The sequence below is a fragment of the Macrobrachium rosenbergii genome, chromosome 55, assembly GCF_040412425.1.
Source record: "Macrobrachium rosenbergii isolate ZJJX-2024 chromosome 55, ASM4041242v1, whole genome shotgun sequence".
Lineage (NCBI taxonomy): Eukaryota > Metazoa > Arthropoda > Malacostraca > Decapoda > Palaemonidae > Macrobrachium > Macrobrachium rosenbergii.
The window spans coordinates 10,015,420-10,042,802 of NC_089795.1; the positions used below are offsets into that span (position 1 = coordinate 10,015,420).

Sequence of the window (27,383 nt, forward strand, 5' to 3'; positions counted from 1 at the left end):
GACAAGGAAGACAGGGCTAATGATGGTCTGACAGAAGCTCCATTTTTTCATTGTCTTCAGTGGAATCCAAGCAATGGCATTGCTGAGACAGAACGAAGACTTTGATGAGTGAAATTTCTGACACTGATAGATATTAACTCAATAATATTTTTTTATGAATTTTTGCTGGTCTCCAGATCATCATTACAACCTTGCTGAAAACTCCAGAGTCACAGAGTCTTCGCCGGATCTCAGACTCCTCTCCAGAGTCACAGCATCTTCTTCGGAATCAGAGTTACATTTTTGTTATTTCCCGTTCATGATGCATCAGTAGCCTAAGGGTAAACCCACTTCCATCTAGAAAGGAAAGAACTATTGGGGTCCTTGTTTAATTATGGTTATTTTACGTTGAATTTCGATTAAATTGTATTTGTATCCTTCGTGTTTCATACAGCAATTTCTTGTTTCTGTTTCAGAAATACTTTCATGTTTAAAATTTAGTATGGGCAGTGCATATATCCCCTAAAAATGCGAACAGATCAAGAAGAATTGATATATTATTTATATATATATATATATATATATATATATATATATATATATATATATATATATATATATATATATATATATATATATATATATATACATACATATATATATATATATATATATATATATATATATATATATATATATATATATATATATATATATATATATATATATATATATATATGCATCTACATACACACACAATACATATATATATATGTATACATATATATATATATATATATATATATATATATATATATATATATATATATATACATACATACATACATACATACATACATACGTCGTTACTTCCCATGGGAAGTAATACAAAATACACAAATATACCTATACACTGCCGAAAATGTGTATGTGCTTGACAAGTCGAAACAGGCAAAAAGGTATGCAAGGGAAACCTGGCACGAGGACAACTGATTGTTAATTGTTAAAGGACAACACCAACCATTTCTTTCCAGCTGTGGAAACATCTAGACGTGAAACGGGTTTTAAAGTGAAACGGATATGGAACTCCAACAAAAAGTGTCAACCTCAAAGGAGTGCCAGTATTTCAATAAAGTAACTCCAGTAAGGCTCTGAGACCCCCCAGGAGTCAGGTGGAAAAGGCAGTACTCCTGAAAACTTCTTGCTGACTGTGTATGTAAACTCAAAAGTATACTTCATGGCTTGCTCTTTATGCAAAGTGAGTAAACCATCTTTGAGAAGATGGTTTACTCACTTTGCATAAAGAGCAAGCCAAGAAGTATACTCCAGAGTTTACATACACATCAAGAGGTTTTCAGAAGTATTGGCTTTTCCACCTGACTCTTGGGTGGGATCTCTGAGCATTACTGAAGATATTTTATTGAAATCCTGGCCCTCTCGAGGTTGACATGGAAATATTTTCTATGATTGCTTCATTTTCTCCCAGATGATAACAATGTTCACGAAAACCAGGTCATAGAGAGTCACTTTGTACCTCCATCAGTCTAGTGAAGGCTTTCCCGGATGTGCATCGGGTGGCTGGAAAAGGTTAGATGCAGGGAAGCAATTGCAGTGCATCCGGGCACAACGTCGAAATGTGGCTGGGAACTAATGAAGAGTTCACTTCGTTCTGTAAACAAATTTACCAGCTGTACATATTTCAGTTCTTTCCCTGTTTACGAAATGTTATGTTATATTATGTTTTATTGGATCCTGAAAAATACTTAATGCAATTGCTAATTTCTTGATATTTCGTTTTTTTTTTTTTTTTTTTTTTTTTTTTTGATAGTTGACGAATTGTCGGAAGAGTTCACTTCGTTCCGTAAACAAATTTACCAGCTGTACATACTTCATTCCTTTTCCTGTTTATGAAAAGTTATATTATAATATTATCTTTTATGTCCTGATAAATGCTTAATGCAATCGTTGTTTTCTTGATATTTCGTTTTTTTTTTAACAGTTGACGAATTGTCGGAAATCTGGTGGCATTTCCAATACAATATCAAATATAATTGCATGGCAAAAAAAAAAAAAGTTTCAACTGCTGAGCGGTGAAAATATAAACCACTAGACCGTCAGGAAATGAGCATCGAACAGCGATACCTCAAGACAAGAGACGAACGGCGGCGCAAGAAAGAAAAGGAAATGACTCAGGAGAGGCAAAGACGCATCACTGTGTAGCTTTCCTTTCGTGACACGCATCCTGCACCTAGGCACCGGCTTCCAGGCTGAATCATACGGAGCAAATGTTACAATACAATGGCGGCGAAGTTGGTGAACTTTAACCTTCAGAGTTAAAGGATTATGTTCGTGTGATGTACAATACCGCATCCTCAATCGTAAACTATCGCTGACGCCTTTAGTTTCAGACACCTCTCATTTTGATAATGATTCACATACATGTGTGTGTATGTATGTATGTATATATATATATATATATATATATATATATATATATATATATATATATATATATATATATATATATATATATATATATATATATATTGCTTTTAGTATTGTTTTTTCCAATGTCTAACACGAAAACACGTTTTTATGTAAACCTATGTCACCTGCGCATTTGCTAGTCGCCCGTCATTTTAAAAATGATTTTGAAGTGTCTGCAATCACTGTTATGGAGAAGTGAAATCAGACCTGCATGACGTTACTGAATCCAGTTAGAAAGAAGCGTGATTTCAAAAGAACATCCACCTTAAATTGGACTTTACACCACAAAAATGATCTTCTCACACATCCGGAAATTGATGATGCCTCCCGTGATACTAAAAGCGGTCGAGGTAGATGAACGCTTCTGCTGTCTTGACTGATTCGCTAAACTGCAACTTTAAGAATGGTTTTCACGATGTGTCTGAGAACCTGAAAGACCATAAACCTTCGTATACAAGATATCCATACGCATAACAGATGAAGGTACTCTCTCTCTCTCTCTCTCTCTCTCTCTCTCTCTCTCTCTCTCTCTCTCTCTCTCTCTCTCTCTCTCTCGATCCAAAAGATTCACTTCTCCCTAACACAGCACTTATTTATTTCTCAAAAACCTTTTTTTTTTTAATAAGTTAAGAGAGCAGCTGTCTGTATTAGAAATACAATAAACGTCAAATTTGAACTTGAATATATAGTTTCATTACTATTTCTTCGTGTGCGTATGTATATGCATCGGTATGTATATGAGTTAGATGGCAAATTCCAGAAAAAACAAAAAGCTTATAAAGATTCAACAGTTATGATGAGTAAGTTTCAGTGATTCTAATCACTAATAAGGAGATGGTGAATGTTAAAATGATCTTTACATCAGTAGACAGATTAAAATGTTAAACATCAGTAGACAGATTAAAATGTTAAACATCACAAAAAAAATGTTAAACATCAGTAGACTTAAACATCAGTAGAAAAAAATAAACAGACACCTTTTCTTCAAGTTTCGAACTGTCGATTCCAACCGTATGGGTAAGACGTCTCCTCGCTGCTTTTTTTTTTTATTTGGCTTTGGGAGAAACCTGTGGTCTCGAGGGCGCCCTGCCTGACATCGCTTAGACCCTGGTACAATGTTTCATGTACATACGCCCAACGCCCTTTCTTCCCAGCAGCGATGAAATTATTGGCGGGTATGGCAGCCGATCGAGACTACAAAGTCTGTTATGTTTTTAGCCATTAAAAATCAAACATCAGTAGACACATTAAAATGTTAACGGTAGAAAGTTAAGTATGCTTTAGTTTAACCAGACCACCTGATTAACAAAAGAGGGCTGGGAAAAAGACTTACAAAGAAAAGAAGAAGATATCAGTGTGTGAATGCCACATTAAATGTTAATCACCAGTAAAAATTCCCACTTCATCGAAGGTAGAGAGAGTGCTACAAACTATGTCCATCGCCTAAATTAGAAAGAACAATCTTTAACAGTCTTGGGTTTCTCGATCCGTCTTTGGTTTCCTGCTCTCGATTCCAAATAATGGCATTTTCGCTTTGACTCATCACATCATGCTCTTCGGATTCAGCTCCATTTGTAACAATATGGACTCGTGGTTTGTGTCTCGCTGTCTTTGCTTCACTGCAAACCACAGAGACGTTGCCCCGACAGATGGTAACAATGTGTATAAACGATATATTTGTATATATATATAAGCCCTTGATATTTGGGTATATGTATTTATGTCATTTTTGTGTGTGTGGCTGTTTTATGAGCAGTTTTAATTCAGTTGATTTACCAAGGCGTATTCTTTAAATGACAAAAAAAAAAAAAATCTAAAAGTAGGTAACAGAATGTGGTTTTTAAATCACAGATTTGTGCTTCTGAACTTGAATGAATAATTAGGTATAATGTTTTTACCAAATGACGAAGAATAATTTTTCAAGATAAACATATACTTATTAGGACTATCTGATTTTATTTATATGTCCATTCCTGTTTTAATTAGTCGTTATTTACTATATATATATATATTCTTTACAATGACCCATATATTTAAATCTAAACTAATATATACATATATATATATATATGTATATATTGTTGTAGGTGATCGACATTGTGGCACTGACTTCTTTGATACTGACTTTTTAATATTTTCTCACTTCTGCATTCAGTCTTTCTTCAAAATTCTGCATAAGGACACACAGTCTGAGTGTAGTTTCCATTTATTTCACTTGCTACGGTCCGTTTCACCTGTGTCACAGGCTTCGTCAAGCAAGAACTACAGCACAGTAACATCCTCCTTTCCATTTATAGCTCCAAGAGGATGGTGGGTTTTTGGGGTTTTGCTCTTGTTTTTATTTACAATGCTTAGTTTACTAGGGGGTGTGGATAGTTATTTGCATTACACTTACATGTGTTATTACATAGTGTGGCTACTTCTAGTTCTTATCCTGCTAATAAAATTATAAATGTCTTCATCTGTGGTGTTTGGGAGGGGGCTTGTTTTGGCAACAACCTTGACCCTGTCTCCTGTCCCTGGAGCTGTGGGAGAGCAGGGCCCTATCTCCTTCCATCTGGATGATTAGCGTGGGCTTGTTTGCTGTTTGTTGTTATCATGTTCTTGTAATGATGGTTTCTTGTCGCGCTTGTCTGTGTAATGATGGAAGATGGCTCCCGTGTTTCTGTGCACCACTAATCGCTGTCCAAGTGTAGTTGATGTCCTACTGATGTAGCTTTCACTGGAAGGTCTGCATTCCTCCTTGGGGCAAATAAAATTCATAAACCACATTGGTAGTCATCTCCTCCAGTGTAGGTCCACAGGTGTTGTTTTTCATTACAAGGGATGCCAATAGGTTGGGCTTGCAATATACCCATATGTTTATGTTGGTGTAAGGGGCTCGTGGCTTGACTACTTTCTTAGTAACTTTCTTGATGATGTTGCTGTTGTTGTTGCATTCGTTGTTAAAATTAGTCTGGTAACGTATTGTTGTCTGTTGTCCTATCTCCTTGTTGTGTTGTTCTGTTGCATTGTTTTGTTCGTATTTCTGATTGTATAATTTTTTATTCAGATCTGTTGTTTGTGAGCAGCTGTTGTATTCTGTCCAGCTCCGCATGTGTCGCTTTCCACATGGTACCGTGGATGAAGGCCTGACACACACATGATTGGACTACTGACATTTATATGCCTTGGGGCACTCACCTCTCTTGTTAAGGCAACACCTGACGTTCGTCACCTCTGTGTGTACCTCCATGTCATATTTTCTTGTCCCTGTGTTTACTAATTCATCTAAGAATGGAAGTTTTTGGTCTACACTGTGTTCTATAGTGAAATTCAGCACAGATTTTTCTGTAAAGGTCTTTCAGTGTTTGTGCATCTTGTTTGTTGTTGATTGCGATGAAAATGTCGCCAATGTATCTTGCATAGATTTCAGGTTTTTCATAGTTACTGAATACGGTATCCTCTAAGCTGGCTATGTACATGTTCGCCATAAGAACGCCTATTGGGGAACCCATAGCTACACCATCTACTTGGCAGAATAATTCTCCTTTGTGGGAGTAAAATGGTGCTTCTTTTGTGCATACTTTGAGCATGCTCCCTATGGTCTTGTCTTGGATTCAGGATGGGGTTTCTTGTGAATGGTACATGTGATTGAGGATTATGTTTATGGTGGTGTCTACTGGCACGTTTGTAAACATGCTTTCGACGTCCATTGATGTGATTTCTTTGGTTGGGTTTTAGTTTTCAAGATGTCTATGAATTGCGTTACTCATTTTAGTGTGTATTTCATCAGTATGTATGGGGTATTAGGTCGTTCAGAGTCTTGGCTATTTTTTAGGTGGGGGATGTGATCTGGGATATGATCTGACTGAGTGTGTTACTGTTTTTATAAGTTTTAACTGTGACATCACAATATCCAGGGCTGAAGTCTCCCATGATGTTCGGGAAAATGTTCTTATGGCACTGCCTGTTGGCCTTCTTTGCTAGTCGTGCCATTTTCTTCTATAATTGATCTGTATGGTCTTTGTTGATTTTAATGAATTTTTGTGTCATTTAAAATGTTGTTCATCTTCTCTTCGTATTCTTGTTTGTACATTACCACGTACACTGCTGTTTTGTCACCTTTTGCATATAGTGATGTCTGTATTGTTTTTAAGCTCCTTTAAACATCTCCCAGCAGCTCTTCAATTCATCCATCCTCCATGTTGATCTTGCCCACGTGTTCCTTTTGTCACAAGTTGTCTATCAATTATTCTTGTTTATTCAATTTTTATGCTTGTTTGTTCTTCTGATGAAGTGGCAGTTCAATTTGCAGTTCAGGAGTTCTTTTTGGTCATCTGTAAGCACTACTTCAGTCAGATTGGGGTAAGCTTCTTTTTGTTGTTCATTCCTTACTCTCCCATCATGTAAGTTGTGCAGTTTCTTCGAGTGTCTGGTATCTAATGTTGCCTCATGTCGTCTTACCCCCATCCCAATGGCGTTCATGATTTGCTGTTGTTGGTGTTCATCTGTGAGGTTGCTTATGGTCTTCCATCTATCCCACTTCTCTTGTTGCAATGTTTTTAATTTGTTGGTGATGTCTGCAATTCTCTGTCCAAGAATTTCTTCCATCTCCTTTCAGGTGCATCTCTTCCTACCACTGTTCTTTTTGTTTTTTGGGCAGAGTTTTTCTTTTTCACAATTTTTGTTGTAGACGATCACCTTTGTGGCACTCACTTCTTTGTTACTGACTTTTTCATATTTTCTCACTTCTACTTTGTCTTCCTTCAAAATTCTTGATAAGGACACACAGTTGGGGTGTGGTTTCCATTTATTTCACTTGCTACGTTCCGTTTCGCCTGTGTCGCACGCTTTGTCAGGCAAGAACTAAGGCACAAGAACATCCTCCATTCTATTTACAGCTCCAAGAGGAGGGTGGTTTGGGTTTTGGGGGTTATTGACAATGCTTAGTTTACTAGAGGGTTGGTTAATTATTTACATTATATTTACATGATGTGATATTATATAATGTATATATAACCCTATACATAAATATATATATATATATATATATATATATATATATATTATATAAGTAACCCGCACTGCCTGGAAAAATATGTGAATAACAGTCCATGGGCAGTGGGAGGGCAGAGGGTAGGGAAAAAATCTGGCAGGACAGTCTATAGGCAGAAGGAGGGGTGAAAGGGTGGAGAAGGAGAAGATAGAGGAGGAGGTGGGAAAAGGAGAAAAGGAGAAGGGAGGAGGAGGGAAAGAAGGGAAGGGGGAGGGGAGGGTGAGGGGAAGATAAAGGGAGAGATGGAGTTACGTTAGTAAAGAATAAACGACTTCACTGAACAAAAACAACAAATCAAAGATCTTATACTTCTGCGATTCGTGTCGGGCGTGTCTGTGTACATTTGTGTGTCTGTGGGGGTGGGGGGCAAAGGTCTGTCTCCCTTTCAACAGCAGACAGACCTTCAAGGTACTTAAGAACTTGTATTTTATTGGCAGTGTTCAATTAAGATATGTTTGGTTTAAGATGAACACTGAAGCAAATGTGGTGATTTCTTCGCAAGTAATTTTGTAATGATGGGGTATATCTGTCACAGAAGCGTTTGGTGTACTAATACGCATGCGCCGATGGTGATGAATTAGTTCTAGATCTCCAGAGTTGTGCCCGTAACTACCAATTTTTTTATGGATTAAATACCTAGATATGATGATGGTAATACCACAAGGTACTTAAGAATTTGTATTTTATTGGCAGGGTATGATTAAGATATGTTTGGAACACTTAGATTAACAAGTAGTTTTTGGATGAGTGGGTAAGCCTGTCACAGAAACATTTGGTCTGTTAGACTACTCCTTGTTTCTGTGGCGAAAACTGTAAGGTCTGACTGGTGTGGTGGTAGAAGTTATATTTTGAATTACATTGCTTTATGACTGAATGAAAGTAATTTTAGTACAGTCAAACACATCTGTTTAATTTTTTGCATATACTAAACTGATTATAGGGTTTGCAGTGGGAGGAGTTCAATGAAATCATACGTCTGACAGCACCTGGAAAAAAAGGTGGAGCGTCTGGTGAAAAATTATAATTAACCCAGAAAGCACTGAAGGAAAAAGTGACGTAAAAACGAAAGTTTCATTTATTTTGTCTGTGTTTGTACGTCTGTTACGGGGTAGGGGTTTGATTTTGAGCTATAAACCTTTCTGGAGTGGCATCGAGGCCGTGTGGAAAATTTTGTTTGGGTCTGTCAAGCGGTTCGGATTTATATAGAAACCAAACTAATATGAAAACATTCACTTTATATATATATATATATATATATATATATATATATATATATATATATATATATATATATATATATATTTATTAATAAACATTTATATAATTATATAATATATGTATATCTATATATATATATTTTTGTAGCCGACCGAGCCCTTTGTTGGCCGACTCGGTTGAGCTTCAGACTGTCACTTGATGGGCCGGAGTTCAGTTCCCGCGGCCGGCTGATGAAGAGCTAGAGGAATTTATTTCTGGTGATAGAAATTCATTTCTCGCTATAATGTGGTTCGGATTCCACAATAAGCTGTAGGTCCCGTTGCTAAGTAACCAATTGGTTCTTAGCAACGTAAAATAAGTCTAATCCTTCGGGCCAGCCCTCTCGAGGAGAGCTGTTAATCAGCTCAGTAGTCTGGTAAAACTAAGGTATACTTAGCTTTAGCTGTAGCCGACCGCCTTTGTGGCATTGACTTCTTTGATACTGAATTTTTTTTTTATATTTTCTCACTTCTACTTTCAGTCTTTCTTCAAAATTTTGGATAAGGACACAAAGTCAGGATGTGGTTTCCATTTATTTCACTTGCTCCGGTCCTCTTCGCCTGTGTCCCAGGCTTTGTCAAGCAAGAACTGAGGCACAAGAACATCCTCCATTCTATTTGTAGCTCCAAGAGGAAGGCAATTTTTGGGTTGAGGGCGGTTGCTATTACTTTTATTTACAATGTTTAGTTTCCTAGGAATGGTTAGTTATTTACATTACATTTACAAAATATGTTATTATATAGTGTGCTACACTATTGCATTAGTTTCTCATTCTACTTCTAGTTCTTATATATTACTAATAAAATTATTAATTTCTTCGCCTGTGGTATTTGGGGTGGGCTTGCTTTGGCAGTGACCTTGACCCTGTCTCCTGTCCCTGGGGCGGTGGGAGGGCGGCCAGGTCCCTACCTCCTTCCAGAAGGGTTGGAAGACTCACATCTACTTTGATGAGGAGTGTGAGATGGGATGCTGGAGATGAATGGAGACTTGTGGAAGATAAATTGAAGGAAAAACGTGAGTGATGGCAATCTCTTATCATTTTTAAATAATAATTGAACTTGTCATTATACAATAAGCTCTTCTAATGAAATGATCGGATATAAGGCCTATTAGATTACGGCAGTGCCTCAGGATTACAAGGGTTAATTGTTTCTCAAAAGAAATAATCTGTCCGGTCCTTCTTGCCATGCCCTCGAGATTCATCCATATTATTGGTCTTGAATGAAGCCTCCTCAAGCATCTGACCTTTCAAATAACGAATACTTCCTCAGACAACCTGCGGTGCACCCTAGCTTCTAGGATAACAAATGTTGCATAATGCATTTTAATACGGCACTGTTGTTAAACGTCCCTACCAGTCATTTGATGTTCAGTTTTTCTATGGGATAGATATTTTGCTCTGAATTTTAGTGCAATGTTTCTTGTGGCTTTTAGGAAATTTTAGTAGCATCATAACCCGTTTATTTCTGTCACTTTCTCTGGATATTTGATGATGATATTATACACACGAATTATGTAGAATTCAGCTTCCTACACGGGAATCTACAAGAGTTCACGATTTTCAGGAATTACGATCTTTTTTGTTGATATATTGTTGAGTATCGCCAAAATGATCTCTCTCTCTCTCTCTCTCTCTCTCTCTCTCTCTCTTGTGCTCAATTTTTATTCTTTTATATACTTAATATTGGAGGTGAGTGCAGATACCCCATTGCATCTAAATTTTTATCATTCCTTTTAAATTTTCGTTTGTATATTCCATCGATTTATCCGTAATACCTGCAAGATAAAGTATTGTCGGTTTTTTTGCAATTTTAATCCTTATCGTGAGTCAAGTCTCAGTCTCTAGTTCCTCGTTGGGCGAGTCGGTAGAGTTCTCGGCTAGCACTCTGCTAGTCCCGAGTTCGAGTCTCCGGCCGCCCAATGAAGAATTAGAGGAATTTATTTCTGGTGACAGAAATTCATTTCTCGCTATAATGTGGTTTGGATTCCACAATAAGCTGTAGGTCCCGTTGCTAGGTAACCAATTGGTTCTTAGCCACGTAAAATAAGTCTAATCCTTCGGGCCAGCCCTCTCTAGGAGAGCTGTTAATCAGCTTAGTGATCTGGTTAAACTAAGGTATACTTAACTTTTTGGATCCTCTTTTTACGGGGAAAAAAGACCCATTTGTGATCCTAGGTTACGAGGTATAAGAGATCAGAAAGATAGCTTTGACATCCGTCCCTTTACTAACACATTTTGCGCCCACAGAATTCCTATTACTTCGTGCCATCCTACATGTGGTGTGAGTAAAGATTATCTCTTCCTTCAGGTCCTTAAAAAGTTAGCTCCAATTTGTAGGGGCCTTCTTACTAAGCATTTACAATAAATAATGCTCAGTTACCATCCAGAATTTATGACGAACCATTATGACCGTCGGGTGAAATTAACGAGTTGTTGGTCAAGGGTATCCGGGTATCTTAAATATGCCATTGCATAAAATAACAAATCATATAATCTGGCGAATTAGATCCGCATATTTGCACAGAAGGGTAAATTTCAAGAAACACCTTTGATTGGCAGTGTACGAAGAGCGCTTAGTCTTTTTTCGAGTGAACCCTCACTGGCTGAAATTGACAAGTGAGAATTTTCTGGAAAAAGCAGAAGCGTACAAAACACAATATTTGGCCATGTCTGTAGAATACCTTTTGATATATGATATAGGAACAATACATTGCAATCTCTCATGGTGAAGTATCTTCGTGGAAAGTTGGTAGTGTTATGGATCGATTTATTCTGTTTTGATGATAAAGGTTTTTTTTGATACTGAATGCATCTCGAAGCTAGTTTGATAATAATAATAATAATAATAATAATAATAATAATAATAATAATAATAATAATAATAATAATAATAATAATAAGCTTTATTTCGGCTCAGGGCCATATACATGGAATATACAAATACAAAACAGACAATCTAGATACGTAAGGTAACCTGATAATAATTATCGACAGTATCCACACAGTTGCTGAAGAAGTAGGAAAAAATAGAATTCATAATAACAGTAATGACAGTAATTATATGGAGAATAATAGAAAAAAATGAAAATGATAACAATAAAAAAATACAGATTGCAGACGATTAATTTCCAAATGAGGACCTCAGAGGTGGTTACAACCGCCTCTTCCCTTACTGCCTCGTAAGTCTGAAGTCTGAAAATTCTACTTTCATCTTTTCTTCCAAACATGGACTGTTTCAATGCCTTCTGACTGCTGTAGCGGTCACTACAAAGTACACTATAGTGACCTTCATTCACGCTACTCTTTATTTCTGGCCGTTATCCCTCGAGTAGCCTGGCTCTTGTGGTCGAATTTCATATTGACAAGAATCCCTTGCTATCTGCAAAGGAATTTCTCGCTTCCTGTTTAAGCCTTCATGACTTCCATAGCCAAAATAATTGAAGCCACTACTTTTTTAACTTCGAAAGCATCTGAGATTTTTTCTATAGCTGTCCTTTCTCTCCCCTTTATGTGACACCTCATTCAGACTGCCTCCTTTATCATTCGTGAGGGATGCTTCTATTTTCCAAAGTCTCTGTTGTAAACTTAGGCAAAACCCTGGCTCATACTGAGAAGCCTAGGTGTGGACTATTTTTATTTCTTGTGCTGTGGTCGATGGGTGGGCTGTCCAAGGCATTTCTCAAGTCGTGGCCTTAAGGAGAAGTGAGAAGGATTCTGGAGAAAAATGAGCTAAATCTATCCACAACAAGAGCAACTGATCTACTTTTTAAATGGGTGCATTGTTCACTGTTTCAGTCCCACCCCATTTAAAAAGTAGACCTGTTTCTCCTCTTGTGGACAGACTCAGCTCATTTTTCTCCACAATCCTCCTCACTTCTCCTTAAGGCCAAGAAATAATAGCCTAAGGGACTTTTGAAAGCGCCCCAGATGACAAATGACTTACTTCTTGTGCATAACAAAGCTACATTAACGTAAGGGTCGCTTCTTTCTCTTGCCTTGCAAAAATAGACTCAGGTGATATTTACCTTGACTCTCCCAGGAAAAGGTTTGAAATTGTGTTGTGCTTAGCTAACCTTAGGTTAAAATGGGTTGGAGTCAGCTGAAATATTTGCTTTAATCTGGGTCACCATATATTTAATGGACATGTTTACACCCCTATAAAGCAGCCACGGCCTACACAGCAGATGTATCAGCGATTGGCTCATAAAACTAAAGACCGCGAATTAAAGGGAAAACTTCGGGAATTAGAGTATCAAGAAAGGCATGCAGAATGGAGAGGTAAGGAAATACATCTTCAGGTAATTATACCCCTCTTTTCATAGAAGGGTAACATATTATCAAGAGGATTAGATTTAGTTTACTTATGCAATATAATAGTTATCCAAAAAGTTCTCAGGAGCAAGTTTCACCGGAGGAAGACAGTTCTTGCGTTATTTTTCAGTATAGCCTTCCCTAACTACATCCTGGACTGCACATCTTCAAAAGATGTCTTGCATAGCTTAGAAATAAGTCAGTGGTCTTCCTGAAGTACCATAGTGGTCAGTTTCCATTTTGTTGTCAACATTCTTAGTACCCATCTTACAGACAGCTTTATTATTGACAAGATGTCGGTCAAAATAGTGTACACTGATACCCATGGTCTTGGTGACGGGTAATAAGTAAAAAATCTTATTTCGATTTGAGCTTATTTTACGTGTCAGTATAAAAAATTGTTATATTTCAACACCGATAGCCATCGTTTTTGTGACACTCAGTTAATCCTTCACGTCTTTACTTAATTGCAAACCAGGCAGCCACACTAAAATGTTTTTAATTAGTGTTACTATTCCATGGCAAAGCCGAGATCTTTTGAATGACTTGCAGTTAGAACAGAATGGATTTTGTAAGCTGATGTTTGTATATTTCTTAAACAATTTCCCGAAATTTAGTACCTGCTACCTGACTAAGACTTAGAATTAAGAGAATAAGAAAGAGAACGAAGAGGAAAATAATCGAGCCTCAAACACTCACTCATAAGAAGTGAAGAAATGAAGGGGAAATAAAGACTGAGAAGAATAAACTGCACCTTCAAAAAAAAAAAATAGTAAGAGTATAAGAAAGAACGAAAAAGACAGCAGGTTCGACAAATTTCCTGTGATCCAGTTTTTCAAGAAGAGCAACATGAGGAGGCAGCCCTTGTCAAAGAGTGTGGTTAAGCGCATTATCAACTGTCAGAACTTTGGATGATGTTAAAGAATTTAATTCATCATCATCTGGCAGTTTGGAGTTTGTGATCTCCCGTGTAAAAAAGTATTAACTCACTTGGGCTTCAATTTGGTATTATAGGAGAGAAGTGGAATATTTTTAGTGCTGACAGAGTAAATGAATAAGAACAAGGTGCTGGTATTTTTCTGGTAGATGGGACACCATACAGACATACAACAAGGCCTTCTCTTGCAATGACGCAAGAGCTAAACATAATGTTTCTGGCGTGTAAGAGCTAAACGCAATGTTTTTTGGGCATTCAGGAGCTAAACATAATGTTTCTGACGTGCAAGGACTAAACAGAATGCTTCTGATATGCTAGAACTAAACATAAAGTTCTAAGCGCAAGAGCTAAACATAATGTTTCTGATGCGCAAGAGCTAAATGTAATGGTTCTGACATTCAAAAGTTAAATGCAATTTTTCTGCTATGCAAGGGCTAAATGTAGTGTTTGTGACATTGAACAGCTAAACATAATGTTTATGACCGGGGAAGAGCTTAACGTAATATTTATGATTATGCAAGAGCTTAACATAATGTTTCTGACATGCAGGAGCTGGTCGTAACGTAGCTGACTTGCATGAGCTAAACGTAATGTTTCTGACATTCAAGAGTTAAATATTTAAGATTCTGGGACACTTTCATCCTGAACATTTGCATACCAGACAATTGTGTCCCAGGACAAATGCGTCCCTGGATAATTGCGTAATTAAGTTAATATCTGAAATGTTTAAAGGAATTAAAGATAATCTAAACTTTTTAAAGTTTATCTTTGCATAAAATACATTGTCAAACTAAAAGGTGTTCATACTTGAAAAATGTTTATTTCAAGAATCGAAATATGCTTTCAACAAACAAATCGAAAGGTTTGGATGTTGTGAGCTATCTCCTTTAAGAAATTTTTACTTTATCTTCGGGATTATACCTTTCTAAATGTGCCATGATTCGCTTATTTGCATTTTTATTCTTCCGTCGCACTGGATTTCCTCTTTGAAAATCACTTTTTCCTTAATGCAATAACCCCGCCTTCTTTATGCATCACTTCATTTTCAAATAGAGGTGTGTTGGCAGGTTACTGATGACTTCAAAGCATTGTGCAACCCCTATAAACTGTTTTTAAATCTGGGCAACTGGTTTAGATCTCTTCCTCGAACATTTAAACTGAACTCTTCTTCTTCTTCTCTCTATTGCTGTCTTAACCCTAGGTCACAGATTTTCTTGAAAATAGACTTTGATAAATGAAAAAGGCAAGACCTCATTGATGCTTGTGGAAGCATTTCTGCAAGATCTCTCTCTGAGCTCCAATTTCGAAGTCTGTCAACAGTGATTTTGGATTAAGCTGAGGTCTTAGTTTGCAACAAACACGTGAATAGCCGGATATGATTCTTTTTCTTCTGTCTTCCCTGGAGGAAGGGCAAAAATCCAGGGAATCCTAAATGCACCCTCTTGGATGACGTATTGTTGGGCTAACTTTAAAAGTACCATCTGCTGCCAGTTAGGAAACCTTATCAATTCTTCCAAGCCATCTCCGGTCGCAAATATAAGTATTCTATTCTCGTCATCAACACCAGAATAAAAGGCAAGAAACTTTTCTTCCCATTGACGATAAATTCGGCAAGTGTGTGTGTAACTGAAAATTCATCTTGGTTAGCGATAGTTGCTCCAGTGAGACTTTTTGCTAGTTCATATCTAGGTCCAGAGCAAGAACGGGCATTTATTGTTGGCGAGTGCAGTGAGTGACGTCACGTCTGCCACTCGGTATCTGACTATGCTTGGTAATTCATTAATATTTAGGGTTTATTTCTTTCAATGCACGAAATTAATTTATTGGTAAAACTCTGTAAACAATAGGAGGGATAAATGAAACTTTCATTACATATCTTTAGGATTAATATATACTAAATAATAATCCTCTATGTATTTCTGTACAAACACACTGCATTAATTTATTGGTAAAAAATCAATAAATAGTGGTAAACATCTATGACTACAATACACATTCATAATAAGGTTCTCTCTCACTTCATAGTTTGTTTAATTTGGTAGGAGTGGTGGTCCTATTCAGATTTCGCATCCTCATCTTTGCAATGCTCGATGTTAATATTCCTATAGCCCCTTTGCCTGGTAATATGATGTATGTTTGACTGCATGCATATAAATACACACACACACACACACACACACACACACATATATATATATATATATATATATATATATATATATATATATATATATATATATATATATATATATATATATATATATATATATATATATATATATATATATATATATATATATATATATATATATATATATATATATATATATATACTCATGCTGTTGCCTTGCAAAATGTATAAAATGTGATTTTTCCGAATATTATGATATATGCTGTATAATTATTGTTATATGATTTTCCTTTATACAAGAGACGTCGTGTAGTATATTCTGTATATTAAAATGAGTTATGTGAAAATGCCTTTGTAATGTCAGATCTCACAAATATCAACGATTTAGATAACACCGTAATTTAAAATTAATATGTTTCTTGATAATAACGTAACATGTAATCACGCATTTTGTCTCCCTGCATCATGTGTTCTGTACTTGTGATAGCAAATGCTTCATCGCGAAAGATAACGTGTTGACAGGTCAAGATAACAATAGGCTGCCCCAGTCTGAAAACCAACTTTGAGTCTTCATCTTTTTTATAACATGCCGATCATGATTAGCCACGTGAGTATTGTATCAATCGTGTTGAGATTTCGTTAAAATCTTTGCCCAATACGATTTTCTGTTCGAGTCACGTATGATTTTTGAGAGTTGTTGAGAATGTAGATTGCATAAAACCTACATGACTATTACGCAATAGAGTTTTGAACGTGTCTAGAACGATGACGTCATGTTTTTGTGAGATTGCAATGTTTTGATCGGGTCTCATGTGACAGGAAGTGACGTCATCTTTCTTTTCTAGAATGTTCCATGAAAATTTTGCTGTTTAACTGTAGATGGGATTCATTTCATTGTAAGACCGGATACCGTGCTTGTTACAAAAATTGTAATATCTCTCTCTCTCTCTCTCTCTCTCTCTCTCTCTCTCTCTCTCTCTCTCTCTCTCTCTCTCTCTCTCTCTCTCTGCAAGAAAGAGAAGTTTGTAACGTAAAGTAAATTTATTGTGGTCATTGACATTAATCTTAGGTTTTGAGATTTGATAACTGTAGTAATTAGTGTTTATCCAGTAACGGCACCTATCAGAAGAGTATGTTTAAGCTGTAGGTCCCGTTGCTAAGTAACCAATTGGTTCTTAGCCACGTAAAATAAGTCTAATCCTTCGGGCCAGCCCTAGGAGAGCTGTTAATCAGCTCAGTGGTCTGGTAAAACTAAGGTATACTTACTTTTAGTGAAAAGCTGCAGCAATTTGGGATAATCTTGCGAAAGTTTTTACAAGTTTGTGTAAGGTAAAGTGAATTTTTGCAACTTTTGACCATGGTTAAAAGCATAATTTGAAGTCTGAAGAGGTGTTATTCAAATTCAATTGATTTGTGTCTATTAGACTGGTCACCTAAGTGAAATTAATTTTGGTAAATCTGTTTCATTTTAATTTTTACACATTTCATTTTGTGTATTTTTGTATGTTCTTCTATTGCAATCTCTTAGTTTTTCACATTTTATATAGTGGTGGTTTAACATTTATTTACTTAGTATCTTAAGTGTTTCTTAATAGTTTAACATTGCATACTTGATTTAATTTTCATTTGCTTAGATTTTTTGTTCAAATCTTACGCATTTCTTAATAGTTTAAATTTTGGTTGATTAATTTAATTTCTTGATAAATTAAAGTTTTGGGATTTAGTTTTGTCTAATAGTTTAGTTCAAAAATTAGTTCAGTTTCGTGTTGTTTTCAAGTAGTAGTGGTTTTTGTTTTCTTTAAAGGTGAGATTGTGAATTCTGATTGAATTTAAAAATAAATTTGTGTTTAAAGTTTTTACAATAGTGTTTCATTTACTAACCATTAGTGATAGGATTAATTGTGGGCATAATGCATAGTGATAAATATATTTTGTTCCTTTACTTTTGCTGATGTAACTCAAGCCTGGGGAGATAGTTAAAGTTGTTTGATGGAGTGATGCCCTCTTACTTTAGTATATTTCTTGTTTAAATGTTGATACCTCACACTAGTTTTGATAAACTTAGTCTGATTTATCACATGAGTAATGAGCTTTTTTAAGGGATCACTGTTGCCTTTAGAGTACTCAGTCGCAATGTTATTGTTATGAGAGTTCAAGTATTTGGCCGAAGTGAGATAACCTTTTGAATTCTGCGATTAGTTGTGTAATAACTAGGTACTTGGATCACTTCGTGACAATATATATATATATATATGTGTGTGTGTGTGTGTGTGTTGGACTTTCTCCTTGTTTCAGGTTTCCTCTAAATGATTTAGGAACTGGTTGATGTAGTAATTCATACATCAGGTTTTTCTGATACGCATTCTTTTCGAAATGTAAACTGCGTATCACGGCTGTTATCATAATCGAGTGGATACCTGTCGCCGCCTGCAGCAACGAATCCATATTTTTCTGGTTCCTGGTTGCTCTGGGAAATAGCGGAATAAAATTCTTTCTTTTTAGTCAGCGCTGGAAAAACATCCATACACAGCACAAACGCTTGGCATTTTTATAGTCACTCAGGAAATCTGAGCTGATATTCAAATCTATATATAATGACAGATATATAAAAGTTAAAATTAATGCGGGAGTATTCTTTGCTGATCTGCACACGCACTTGTTTGTAAATATATGGTCTGTATATTTTCATTCTTGTGCCTTAAGTTAGGTCGGGACGAAGGTGACGTCACGACCTAAGCTGCTCGGGAAAGTACTTATTTTGGGCCACGGCTGGGTAGGTAGACCTTGTGTTCCCTAAACCTTGGTTCATATACTGACACTGATGTAGTTTTTAACAGAGATTAGTCTCTTGTACTTCGATTTTAGCTGCAGAAGATCCATGGTTATGCAGAGTCGTTAAAAGAACTAAGTTATAGGTATGTTGGTTAATTTTCACTGAGTTTAAAAAGCTGCTGTTCACACTTCATGGAAACTACTTTTGCTTATTCATCAAAATGCATGGTAGCTACCGTTTTGCTTTTTTTGTAGTTAAATGGTTTGGGGATGCAGTTAGCTATGGTAAGTGTCAATTAAAGTTTGTCAGTGCATTTGTCTTGGGACGCAAATGTCCTGGGACACAGTTGTCTGGTACACAACTGTCTGGGACGCAAATGTTCAGGACTCAAGTGTCCGTTCACCTAAATTTGATGTTTCTGACGTGTAAATGCTAATTGGTATCCAGGAGTAAACTAAAATAGGGCTGATGTCCACCTGCTTGCTACTTCAGAAATGTAATATTATGAGTTATCTAGGAACAGACCTCAATGGTTTAAAAAAAAAAAAAAGTCGAACAAGTAACAGAACTGTCATAGAAATGGTTGCAGATCTATTTATTATGGTTTCGTGAAGAAAGTGAGTTGCTGAGTTAAGCAAACACGTTCTAGATAATGTTTTTCTTTGTCATATGGTTGAAAAGGGAGGGTGCGGATGGCAGGACCTATCAGTGAGCCATGTGACAAAAGCGAGCACTCAGTTGCTTGATGTGAGGGGCAGAAGTAGCAGTTGCGATGATGATGGAAATATTGCTGCTACCACGATGCTAAATGGGTGGGCTGAGCACTGTTGATAAATGTTACTAAATTTAACACATTTTAGTGTCTGAAAAAGGACGTTTATTTCATTCTTGCCCCCGAACACGTGCTTGGAGAAGGGTCGTCGGTATTAATGCCTGCGACCCACCCATTCTTGGATTCCAAATTTAGTTCTTCGTTGGAGAGTGGGTTCCGTTCTCAGCTAGCACTCTGCTGGCCGTGAGTTCGAATCTCCGACCGGCCAATGAAGAATAAGAGGAATTTATTTCTGGTGATAGAAATTCATTTCTCGTTATAATGTGGTTCGGATTCCATAATAAGCTGTAGGCCCCGTTGTTAGGTAACCAATTGGTTCTTAGCCACGTAAGATAAATCTAATACTTCGGCCAGCCCTCTCTAGGAGAGCTGTTAATCAGCTCAGTGGTCTGGTTAAAATAAGGTATACTTACTTTACCAGCTAGGAATTAATGCAATAAAAGCTTTTCTTAAATAATCTGTTGACGTAGTGAAAAACTGCTCATCATTCGTAAAATTGAGAATTTCTGGTTGAAGCTTCTTATTCAAGAGTTTTTAGAAATGTCTAATTAAAGTTGAGGATACCAGTTGTTCGAAAACTGTAAGAGATACAACCTCAGTATGAAGGAAACCCAGTACGAAGGCTTTATAGAATGCCGTAAAAATAATACTCGGTTGAATTTTCTGAAAGACAGAAGAGTCATAATTAGAACCATGACCACGTTAACACATATTACATTTTGGGAATCGTATGCGTAGCCCCCAAAATGTAATCTTGGGATTTGAGTCGGTTCCACCTAAAGAATGCTAGAGAGCCAACTGACTCCCACCGTGGAATCTGCCACAGAAAATGTTATGCTTTGAGAAAGAAGGAGTTTTCCAACAAAGGGAAGCATTGCCTTACAGTTGTAAATCTTGCATTTCTTGTGATGATTCTGAAATCAAAGACAAAGCCATATACGCATATTATGAGACCCCGTCAAAATTCTCAATTACTGAACTGTGTTAAAAAGTTCGAGAGAACTTGATATTGCTGCTCTTTGAAGATCATGAAAGAATCGCTTCCGCACAGAGAGTTCATACTTCCTGTCGTCATTATACGAATTATATTATTCCATCGCGTGAACCGTAGACGTAAATTCCCCTGGGGGACTTTATGTAGCATTTCACAGTCTGTATGGCATTGTGCTGCATTTCACAGGATCGCCCAGTGACAAGGGTAACGCGCCTCTGAGTAATTGCATTTTAAACCAGAGTTTATTAAGCTTTTACCCTGAATTCAGCCCGTAATAAATATATGAGCGCCCTTTATTCCCCATCACGTTTGTATTCTATTTTCCAGCCCTCCATAAGCACTGGAAATGCCCGCGCATCTGCAAATAGAATCTGGTGCTAAAAATATTTGAAGTATTTTACGTTCAAGAAAGAGCGTTCTGTAAAAGATAGGTGTTTGCTCATTCTCATGTCATTTCATTTCTTCCCAGCTGCTCATTCCAAAACACGGTTCGGTGGTACAGATCGGGTGATCTGGAAGATCCCCAGCCGGCACGTGACCAGCTTAATCTAAATCAGTATCATTTATGCTAATGCCAGGGTTTTTCCTTAAAAGAAACTGTCATTGTTCGATGCATTCGTCATTTAAAAGCCGTGAACGTCATACCTTTTGTGCTGTTAAGGTAGCAAGCAGACTCGCTCTCAATTGGTACGTCTATAAATAATCCATATGAGCCATTTCTGAATTCTACGCGGGTACTGTGTGCATCAGCATTCATGAGGAGGCGCACACGAATTCATCTCATGCGGGAAACGGTCAGGTTTTGTCCTTTGGCTGTGGTGGTGAGTCAAGGACAGAGTCGCAATGATTTGTCATCTCCACACTCGCATATTTGGAGTTGCTGTGAGGAAGATTTTGGAGGTTTTTAAAGCTAAAGTGAAAATGAAGTATAGAGCTAAATCTTATTGAACAATAATCTATCAAATGGTGCGGTTATTTCTTGCTTATAGATACAAGATTCAGTGTTACGTATATGTATAGAAAAGTAGTTAATTTTTTCAGATAAAAATTTCGATGGGTTTTGGCGAGGTACACCAGCTAAGTAACCAGTTAGGTTCTTAGCCACGTCAAATAAGTCGAATCCTTCGGGCCAGCCCTAGGAGAGCTGTTAATCAGCTCAGTGGTCTGGTAAAACTAAGGTATTCTTAACTTTAACCAGCGTCAAGTACTAATTAAAAACTTCATAATTTGATATGTTTTTTTAGGAAATTTTCTCTGATTACTTTAATTAATCCTCAGAGGCATAGTTTATGGTCAACATTTTCTAGTCCTTAGGAATTTGCTGTCGTAACGTCAACAAATATATTTCATAGAGCTCGTAAACTCAAAAGCACACTGCTTTTGGTAGTGCCTGATGAATCTACTATGAAACTGCTTGCGAGAAATAAAAAGGTTTTACTCAAGTATTAGCAAAACGCACATATGTGAGTGTGTATACATACATATATTTATGATATATATACAGTATATATATACAGTATATATATAGTTCCTCATGGACGGGTTGGTATCGTTCTCGTGCACTCTGCTGGGCCCGCGTTCGATTCTCCGACCGGCCAATGAAGAACTGGAGAAATTGACTTCTGGTGATAGAAATTCATTTCTCGTTATAATGCGGTTCGGAATCCACAATAAGCTGTAGGTCCCGTTGCTAGGTAACCAATCGGTTCTTAGCCACGTATAATAAATCTAATCCTTCGGGCCAGCCCCTAGGAGAGCTGTTAATCAGCTCAGTGGTCTAGTTAAACTATGGTATATAACTTTTATACAGTATATATATATATATATATATATATATATATATATATATATATATATATATATATATATATAACAGTAACCATTTATTCCAACGTTTCATGATCCGTAATCACATCATCAGGGAGATCTACGGCAATAAAATACAATATACCAATATAAATGAATTAGAAGAGCTATATACAGGACTGTACTTTAAAAACGTAGAGAGCAGGCTAAGAAAATTGATAAAAACAGGACACAAAAAGATAAGATTATCAAGAACAGACAACACACTCAAACACAGACGCACTTAGAAACAAAATAGTAAAGACCAGACAATATACTTACAGCAAATTCAGACGTACTTAAAAAGCACTGGAGGGTAACCTACCACTCCAGAGGCCAAAGGACACACTAAGTATAAAACACACACAAAAACTACTTCAGAAAAAGGCAGAGTTAAGACAGATACAAGGGTACAGCAGTTGCTTGACAGTTCAGTGAGGGAACTCGATGTTTAATATTTAGTGTTTCGAGAATAAGTAGTTCATGAGGACTGCCTGTATAACCAATAATCTTAAAACTTCATAGCCGATTTCTGTTTTGGATTTAATGGTATGGCTGCGTGTATTTGAGGATTCAGGATTAGTTAATCGGCACCAGGTTCTATAACTTAATCCCCTGTGGGAATCTGCCCTCATCCTGAGAAGCCGCCTGGTGGATCCAATGTATATTCCTAAATTACATTTAGGACAATTGTACTCATACACAACACCAGACGACATCAAAGGCGGTAGCCGATCCTTAAATCCTTTTTGTTTCTAACTATTTTACTCCTAATGGTGTTTTTGTAGCTGCCTACCAATTTGAATTTATCTAGCTTCCTGTTGATGGGTGTAATAGTGTTGTTATCCGGGACTGTAATTATTTTATTCCCTACCAAATGTTCCTTTTCTATCCCTTCCCTCTCCCCAAAGTAGTTTTTCTTGCCTTGATGTGTGCCCGCTCCCACCAATATTTAGGGTATCCTAATCTCCCAAAACTCTCCCACCAGGTATTCCAGCTCTTCATCTAAGAATTTGGGAATGCAAATCCTATAAGCCCTCATGGCCAAAACTGTCATTACTCCTATTTTCATTCCTTCTCTTCTTCTATTTCACTGACAGTTGCTTTCCGTCGAAATTTATTTATAAACACCTCTGCAAATTCTTAAACAATATCTTCCATCCTAAAATCAAAATACCAACAGCACCAAAATTACGATTATGTGCAAGTGTCCCATTTATTCATGACCTAAATTTCTACCGTGAATTGAAGCTGTTAATCGAGAAATTTTTACCTGCAGTTGAATTAAAGCTAATACCCTGCAACCCCAATGAATATTAGATCTCTATTTAAACATCAGGAGAAACTCGACCCACTAATGACCTCGGGAGTCTTATATCTATTTAATTGCCCCAGATGTAATCTCGGGAAGTGCGTCGGCTCCAACGGAGGTTACTCGAAGTGAGATTGGACTCTCATCGAGGCGTTAGCTATAGAACAGGAGTCAGATGAACTAATCTTGAATTTTCATGTATACGTGAACATAGAAAGAAATGTAGGTCTGACATAAATTACAAAGATTTTAAAGTTATAGGCCAAACTCCTAACGATCAATATTAAGCAATCTTAGAATCACTCTTCATTAAACAACTCAGTCTTCCTCAACACCTCTGTATCTCTCGTGAGTTTGAGTCGAAGCTGAACCCGGCCCGAATTGTCACTCGGTCTGTGCCTTCAACACATTTTGGTAATCATTCCTCCCTATCTTTCGTACTTGTCTTTTATATTATTTGTGGAGCTTCTTAACTGTTAATTCTTATTCCTAGTTTGTTATTTTAACTTTTGTCTTCTCTTGTTATAGCTTGAAAATGGGACTTTTACGTCTTGAAACGTTGCAGCAATAATAAAGTACTTTGAAAAGGAATAAAGGTCTGATCCTTCACCTTGCACCTACTGATGTCTACCGGTTGATAGGACCCATTTCAATCCTCACTATATATATATATATATATATATATATATATATATATATATATATATATATATATATATATATATATATATATATATATATATATATATATATATATATATATATTTGTGTATATATACATAAATGCATACATATACATATATATATACGTATGTATTCTGGTCGTTTTCATATCTATCATGTATGTATTAATATAAGTCCTGGGGTCCAAGTCAGGGGTAAAACAAAGTCTATCTTCTGTGGTGGGATTCAAACTCATTATGGATTCTGGGTGTGTGACTGAATGCATGTTCCAGTCCCAGCCCAGAAGTCAAGAAAAGAACTAAGTTAGGAGGTTGTTGAGACTAGAATATATATATATATATATATATATATATATATATATATATATATATATATATATATATATATGTGTGTGTGTGTGTGTGTGTGTGTGTGTGTATAGACAAAATATGTACATTTTGCTAGGAAAATATATATTTTTGGTCTACGTTCCGAGCTCAGTCAATTTAAATGCTATCGAGAGTCGAGAGAGCTCGGAACGTTAAACTCCCTAAATTAGCTGTCTTTAAAGGCTAGTCACCAGGTTCATACAGATTGTGACTCCCGTAGTCTGAACAATCTGGAATCAGTGGCGAACTGAAAATCTATGTCAAGAATATAAAAGACAGTTGCTTTTCCATCTTTTCTTACTGGGATAATTTTCATTTGAACTACAAAACCATGATAGCTGTATATTACAGTTGAGTTTCATCACTCTAATCTTATTTTAATCAGCTTCTTTGTGAAGTAGTTTCAAAGCAACTCTGCATAAAAGTTGTAGTTTATTACCTCCGTCACTTCAAAATTTACTTTGCATTTTGCATTAAATGAGACATTGTTTGCCCAGATGAATTTGTCACCTATTCATTATTCCTTTTTCACCTTTACTCACTTCTCTCTTTTAGTTTATCTTTACCCTCTAATTTCGTTGCATTTGCTACCATTATTTCATTTCATTCTTCAATGTCGATTCTCTTTTCTTCTCGGACAATTTACTCGATTATTATTTCTTACACCAGGGATTGATTAGTTTATCTTCTTTCGTTTTGCTTCGGTTTCACAACATACGTAAGACAGAATACAATTCCTAAAGAAAGAAATGATAAGCCGAAGTATGCACAAAATTGTAAGTTTATTTCTTTAAATCAATACAGTAATGACTTCAAAGGGTAAAATAGATATGACCAGTAAGGGGAAACTAAAAACAAGGAAATGAATTGGAACGGCTGCTAGAAGTCGATGCAAAACGAATCTCAAGGTAGTTATTCCGCTCAAAGAATAATGAAGATTTGTCACAGTTTCTTTAAATAAAATCTCTTCAACAGTCTCACGGCTGTGTTCCGTGTGCGTCAACAAATACATTTTACCTTGTGTGGGGGCTAGAGAAAGATAGCTAACCTCTGAAGCTTTATTAGTCCAGAAAGAGTTCAGGACAATACTGGATACATGAGACCCTTACCAGCGGGCAGCTGCAACTAACTCTCCCCTTGCAGACTTGCAGTGTACTCAGACTGTGCTGCCAGGCACACACCCCCTTCCTTGTCCAACATATCTTACGGTTACGAATACGGCTAGCCCCTACACCTTGAGACTACATTTATGAACAGATTTTAATATTCAGTTCTTTGTTTCTTTAACGAGCTGATAAAAAAATGCTTTCGTGTAGGGTAATAAAACTCACACAAATTTTCTGAACCAATTATGAGATCTACTGGTTTCGCTAATTACAATTTAGAAAAGACTTTCTAGGTATTCTTAACCCATTGGTTGGTACTTTTTCTAATGTCAAGATCAAGAATAATGTAGACTTTGATAAATAAATGAGATAATTTACAGACTATTAGTGATTCTAGGTTTGTGAATTCTGATGTGGCGTACTGGTGATCTTCCAGAATTTTAGAGGGCAGATAGCTAGATATACCATTCTTCAAGAACGGCTCAACAGAATTCATTAAAATATGTGTAACAGAATGTGATTTTAGTTTATGACTATGGTTAACCCTTTTTCTTTAGTTCTAAGCAACTGTTATATGGAATTTGTTCAAAGCAGAATATTATGCTGATCGTCCCAAGTAATGTAACATGGTCCACTTGAGTTGACGAATTAATATATATTGGGCAAGGGAACAAAAATTTACATGGATTTTTGGATCAGTTAAATTAATTAGTCCCATCAACAAAATTCACTGTGGACATAGAAAATCACGAGAGCCCACCCTTTCTGGATTACCTGTTACTCGGAAGTATAAATGGGGTTGAGATATTTTGTGTACAGAATACCTACCAATATCTTCACCTACAGTAAATTATGCACAGTTCAAGCAAGGAGGATAAATCCTGGCTGGTGTGCAATCCAGCAAAACATGTGCAACAATAATTTTACAACAAAATTTACAGTTAACTGGCTTTCAGAATGAGAGAAATTTTCTTTCATTTTCATTCTGTCCAAAGCAGTAAGGTAGAGAAATTAGTTTACTAATTCATGTTTTTAAGAGCCTCGCGTATATGTAGCCCTGAGTACACTAATGATGAAATAGTTGTAATGAGGACTGCAGCCAGGAAATTTGAGACCTCCTGACTTTATTAGACAGCGCATGAAGAGCAACAAAAAAGACTTTAATGATAGAGTAAGTATAGATACCATAGTTTAACCAGACCCCTAAAGAGGGCTGGCCCGAAGTATTAGACTTATTTTACGTGGCTAAGAACAATTGGTTACCTAGCAACGGGACCTACAGCTTATTGTGGATCCGAACCACATTATACCGAGAAGTGAATTTCTAT

General features: G+C 36.5%; 1 long non-coding RNA gene across 7 annotated transcripts in view; it reads left to right on the plus strand.

Moving 5' to 3' along the window:
• The window catches only part of LOC136835445 (uncharacterized), a 165,452-nt gene that overhangs the window by 22,226 nt on the left and 115,843 nt on the right, over positions 1-27,383 (plus strand). For 2 of the 7 annotated variants that reach the window (XR_010852161.1, XR_010852159.1), the window contains exon 3: positions 1,979-2,455. The exons of the other annotated variants lie outside the window; for them this stretch is intronic. This is a non-coding gene — a long non-coding RNA (uncharacterized lncRNA). Of the gene's footprint in view, positions 1-1,978; positions 2,456-27,383 lie in introns of those variants that run through there. 7 annotated transcript variants of the gene reach the window in all.